Source organism: Triticum dicoccoides, chromosome 3A (assembly GCF_002162155.2).
Source record: "Triticum dicoccoides isolate Atlit2015 ecotype Zavitan chromosome 3A, WEW_v2.0, whole genome shotgun sequence".
Lineage (NCBI taxonomy): Eukaryota > Viridiplantae > Streptophyta > Magnoliopsida > Poales > Poaceae > Triticum > Triticum dicoccoides.
The window spans coordinates 720595727-720601875 of NC_041384.1; the positions used below are offsets into that span (position 1 = coordinate 720595727).

At 46.5% G+C, this 6149-nt stretch overlaps 1 pseudogene; it reads left to right on the forward strand.

Moving 5' to 3' along the window:
• The first annotated feature begins 1516 nt into the window (after positions 1–1516).
• On the forward strand, positions 1517–1606 carry LOC119273847 (annotated as a pseudogene).
• The last annotated feature ends 4543 nt before the right edge of the window (positions 1607–6149 follow it).

The following is a 6149-nucleotide window of genomic DNA, read 5'->3' on the forward strand; positions in this document are numbered from 1 at the left end:
CGGAGACATGTAAGGCACCCGGAGGTGACATGGTTACCGCCCTAGGTGCCGACCCATTAGAGACGCAAGTGATTGATGGCGAAGCCGAGAAGACGATGTGTGTGCAAGACTTCAAATTCAATCACAATTGTTCGCTTCACGGCTTCACAACTGAGTGGGAATTTTAGAGATAAAGATATATAATTGGTTTGAGCAACCATGTGTTGTACTCCAATTCTCTCTCCTCCATTGTACTCGATATTTTTTGTTGTTGCAAAAATTGTACTCCATAGTACATATACCTCTATGAGGATCAGATCAAAACAACCAAACAACATAGAAATTTTGTAGCGATCCAAGTATTTTCTACAGTTTGTAGTATGCAAACTAGGTAGAGTAAGATATTAGTTTTTTATTCCGGATTTATGTTGTGTGTTTACAAAATTAGAGTGACATATTAGCCATTTTTATGAATCACATTTGTATGATATATGTGTTACTCGTAGTTTAATACTCCCTCTGTATCTTTTTATAAAATGTTTTTAGAGTCCATGATAGCTTCAAAATGCTTCTTATATTTTGATATGGAGGAAGTATCTACCAAACCCGAGGGTGGAAAGGTCTGCGCAAGGATCAGGGGAGCATCAAATTCAGTCCGCTCTTCCATCACATCACAATCTCTCTGTCACTCATACAACAGGGGAGCATCATATCTATAGACATGACACAACCGACCTAACAAGTACCCATTTTTGCTCACGCTTGTTAGAATACATTGTAACATGTATATACGGTATAAATATAAACCGTATATACGCCCGGTACGCCCTGTAGGCTAGCGTGTTGCATGGTGTTGTAACCGATAGTTGTGGTTGTTAGGATTCATCCTCATCTTGTATTTCTTTCTTGATGATCAATCCAACATAACCAACTACCAAATCTTGTAAATCTCTTTGCCTATATAACATGCAACGCGTCCCTGCCAGAGGCATACGCTTCATCCAATCTTTCATGCTATTCAGAGCCAACTTCCTCTCCAACATCCAAACCTAGTCATGGCTAGCTCCAGCTCCGCCGCCGCCGCCGCCGCCGCTTTTTCCCTCATTCCCATCGCTGACAAGATGCACCAGGGCAACTACCTGGTCTGGCGCGCGCAAGCCCTAGCCACCATCCGTGGAGCGCAGCTGATCGATCTCCTCAACCCTGATCACCCGTTCCCAGAGCCCAAGCTCGCCGATAAAGACGGCAAGCCGACAGATGTGCCAAACCCGAAGTATCTTGTCACCATGGCGCAAGACTCGCAGGTGCTCAGCTTCATCTTCAACTCGATTTCGCCACCTGTGAGATCCAAGTCGCCCACTGCACCAAGGCCGCCGCGGCATGGACCGCCATCAGGGAGATGTTCCTCTCCCATACGCAGGCCAACATCGTCAACACGCGGATCGCCCTCTCCACCACCAAAAAGGGCACCGCGACCATCGCCGACTACATCGGGCGCATGAAAGCGCTGGGCGATGAGATGGCTTCAGCAGGCAAGCTGCTCGACGATGATGACATGGTCTCCTACATCCTCGCCGGACTAGACTACGATTACATCTCGTTTGTCTCGTCCATCTGCGCCTCGAGGACTGAACCAATCAAGGTAGCTGAACTTTACTCTCAGTTGATCGGTTTTGAAAAGCGTCTTGCTATGTTCGAAGGTGGAAACCACTCCTCCCAGTCCTCTGCCAACACTATCTCTCGTGGCCGCGGTGGCTTTGGCCGCGGTGGAGGTGGCCGCGGCAACGGTGTCCGCGGCAATGGAGGAGGTGGCCGCGGCAACAGAGGTCGTGGCAATGGAGGCGGTGGTCGTGGCAATGGAGGCCGCGACAACGGCAACGGCAACGGAGGAGCCGATGATCTTCCTGAGGTCGTCTGCCAGATCTGCAAGAGGCCGAATCACACCGCCCTCGAATGCTACCGGCGCTTCGACATCTCCTACACCAAGAACGAGAAGAGCGCCAGATCTGCCATAACCTCGTCCTATGGAGTGGATACCAACTGGTATCTGGACACTGGCGCCACCGATCACATCACCAGCGAACTCGACAAGTTGACCATCCACAACAAGTACCACGACAACGATCAAGTCCACACTGCAAACGGAGAAGGTATGGAAATTAGTCATATTGGTCACACTACCGTTCGTACCCCTACTCGTGATCTTCATCTTAAGAACATCTTGCATGTGCCCGATGCCACCAAAAACCTTATCTCCGCCCATCGCTTATCCACTGATAATCATACTTTCCTTGAAGTTCACCCAACTTTTTTTCTCGTCAAGGAACAGGGAACGAGGAAAACCCTTCTGCGCGGCAGGTGTAGGCAAGGTCTCTACCCCATATCATCGGCTCCCCTTAGCTCAAGCAAGCAAGCGTTTGGTGCAAATAAACTGCCTGTTGAAAGGTGGCACAGTCAGCTAGGGCATCCGTCATCTACCATAGCGCGTCATGTTCTTAGCCAGAATGATATTCCCTTTTCTAGTAGCGAGTTGAATAAAGAAGGAGTGTGTGATGCATGCCAAATGGGCAAAAGTCACCAACTTCCTTATCCTAGTTCAAACAGTGTGTCTAAAGCTCCTTTAGAGCAAATTTTCTCCGATGTATGGGGGCCTGCCCATGATTCTATCAATAAAAAAAACTACTATGTGTCTTTCATTGATGATTACAGCAAATTCACGTGGATATATCTCCTTAAGCACCGATCCGAAGTGTTTAAAGTCTTTCATGAATTTCAAACCCTTGCTGAAAGGTTGTTCAATAAGAAAATAATCACTATGCAAACAGACTGGGGTGGCGAGTATGAACGTCTAAATTCCTTTTTTCGTCAATCAGGAATCACTCACCATGTCTCCTGTCCCCATGCTCATTAGCAAAACGGGTCAGCAGAAAAAACTATACACCCTATATTTAGGAACGGAGGGAGTATACTATTGATATATTGTTTCATTACGTCAGTGGCCAACCCGAAAAGTATACCCGAATTGTTGTCCTGATTTAAGTTTCTGCCATGTTATTTTGTTAATATTGTTTTTTTGCCAATTATGATTATTCTATAGAAGGCCTTCTTGGCGATGATGAATTCATCTATGGAACATTTCAGTGTGATTCAGCAAAATCTGAATCTGGCTTCGATCTAGATGCATGAAGCTTGCCAAGCATGTGAAGTGATACTAGCTTGCACAAACCTGGTATCTTCAGGTCTTTTGATAATAAGTATAAAAGTCTACTCAACAGCGGAAAATTTTAAATTGGCTTTCTAGCATAACAAATGTAATGTTCTTTCTGTGTTGATTTCTAAGCTGCAGTTTTGTGTGATGTGAATACATACATGGTAATTGTAAGTGTGAAGTTTGCAGGATAGGAGGCTTTGTGTGGTAAGAAAGAATTTGTCACTCATGTTTATGGGATTGTGGAACATCTACGAGAACAAGAAAATTAGGTGCAAACATGGTAGAATTTTGGGAGTAAATATTATATCTACTCTTTTGCTTCATTTGTTGAGATAGAACTAGGCAACACAAATGTGAGGATTGATTCAACCATTTTTGTACGAAGAGAGGACAAACCCACCTCTTCCTTTTTTGGAGGTAGACGACAACCACACATTAGCATGCAGCACATGCACAGCTGTTGTATTACTCCCTCCATTCCCTTATGCAAGACCACTGTCGAAAATACATTTTGCATCAATACAAGGCCATCAACAGTAATCGAGACAAAAATTAATGATGTTTCCTCGTACTAGCAACTTTTTAATACTTAGGCTGATCATAATGGGGAGTAACTTATACTAGTGTCATGCATATGACACTAGTCTAAATTACTACCTCCATAGTGCAAAGTATCTTAATAGTAGTGTCATAGATTGTTTCATTTATTGCCTTATAGACTCATTTTACCTCAGGAAGCGCTATGTTACAGTAACATATTATGTTACTCCAAGTGCCTCTCTCCTCATTAAATACTTGCCACATAAGCAAAATTATCTTGGCGTGTGTTAAATTACTACCTAAGTTACCCCCACTATGGCTAGCCTTACTCCCTCCGTCACGGTTTAGAAGACGTAAATGAGAAATCTCTGGGACCAAGGTAGTCCACGATTGGCTCTAGTTTCCTTTGCATGCGACTGAAAAATACCAGCGTAGTTAATAGCACAGCGCCTAATTGCTTGAAAAATCAATGAGCGGTAACCCCCATGGCCACTAAATGAGCATCCCTCACGCATGCATTGGTGGAGACCGATTCCAGGGGTCGATCTCACTTTCCTTCTTCTTCCGGCACTCCTTCCTTTTCTTCCCGCTCTCCTTCCTTTTCTTCCCGCACAGTTTCCATAGAAAAGGGGAAAATTTCGCCTCCAAAACTCTCCCGCCGATGATATCCCTGCTCCCAAATGCAAAACGTAATTAGACGCGCCAATTCTGCTATTTTTATACCCAAGCTGATGGAGTGATGGAGTCACACGAACAGACGCCGCTCATCTTCTTTCCTCCTCCATCCAATGGTGCCGCCGCAGCAAGGTGAAGAAGATCGCCGGCCTCCTCCTCTTGGCCTCCGTGGCTTTTCGCGAGTGGCCTTCCAACCCAGATCGCCGCCACCTGGACGACTTCCACCTCTTGGTCTTGCCGGACGCGCACCGCTGCCCTCTTTTCCATCGGCACGGCTGGCTTCAAGCGTGTTCCTCCTCCATCTGTCTTGCCTCGACGACGCGGCAGACTGTCACGACCATCTCGCCCTCCGGCACCTAATGAGGCCAGTTCCTCGAATTGGGGTACCTTGTCGGCGGTGGCGGGACGGGCAGTGGCGGCAGCGCACGATCATCTTCTTTCGCGGGGTTCAGTTTCAATGGCGGCGGGGGGATCTTGTTTGGCGGCAGCGAGTGCATGGGCTTCAACTTCAGAAGCGGCGCCGGTGGCATATGAATAGGAGGGAGCGGAGAGAGTTCATCCGGTGCTGCCATTGGTGGCAGCAGAACAGGTAAACCCTAATGTATCTAGATCATGTACTCCCTCTGTCACAGTTCATCTGCTGTAAACTATCATTTAGTTTATCTATTTTTCGTAGTTGTAGATCACGAATTAGATCACCTACTGTTTTGTAATTCTACTTCTTGTGTTTGTACTACCTCTCTCTCACTTTACAAGGCGTGCGCGTACCCCTAGGTCATCAATTTGATCAACCTAATACAAGTCATATATTACAAAAAAATATAACAATATAAACTTCAGATGTTCTATTTTCAAACGATATAATTTTTGTGTTATATAGTTTATATTATGGTGATAAAATTGGCAACCTAGGTGTACGCGTAAGACTTGTAAACTGAAATGGAGGTAGTAGTTCATCTGCTTTTTTTATTGTATATCATGTAGGCGTAGATCTTGTAAGATTATTACCTACTCGGTAGAATTTGTTCATCTACTATTTTGTTTTTTTAGAACGAAGGCTCAAGAAGAGCCCGGCTTTGAATTAACAAAGCCATCAACCGGCCAGGATTACATCTAACAAACAAAGGAAACAAAGAACAAAACAGCAAACCGATACAAGGTGCTGTGTAAAAGCTATCTGGCTACTACAAACTACTAGCATGGATATGGAAACTAAAGCACAAGTCCAGCTAGAAGTCGAAGAAGCCCTCCACGGCGAGCAGAACAACACGCAGGCACCAGCAAAGCTTGGGGAAAACAAACAGTAGTTGGAGGAGCTCCGTTGTCAGCTCCATGGGCTCTGGCCGTCGATGTCGCCCTCCTCCACCTCTGAAGGGGGCTCCCTGCCCCCTCGCCCTGGCACGAAGGGCGCCGATCCGTCGAAAGGTGGAGACGCCCACCCGAGGGCTAAAGAGCGACCGACGCCGTTGCCAACCGGAATACCACACCAGGACACCACCGCCAAACTACTTGGAGCTCATCCAAGGCAAGCATCGGCAATAACTGTTATCTGCACACGAGGAGAAGCAAGCTACACGGCAAGGCTTCTGAAGACCGAGCAACCCCCAACCGGAACAAGCACACTTCCCCCAAAGCTCACCAAAGACGGCACCCCCTTGAGGGTGACGGCGCCCACGGCGTCGCTGCCGCCCAATCCTGAGGGATTTGGGTTTTCACCTGGTCCACGAGCAACACGGGAGGAAGA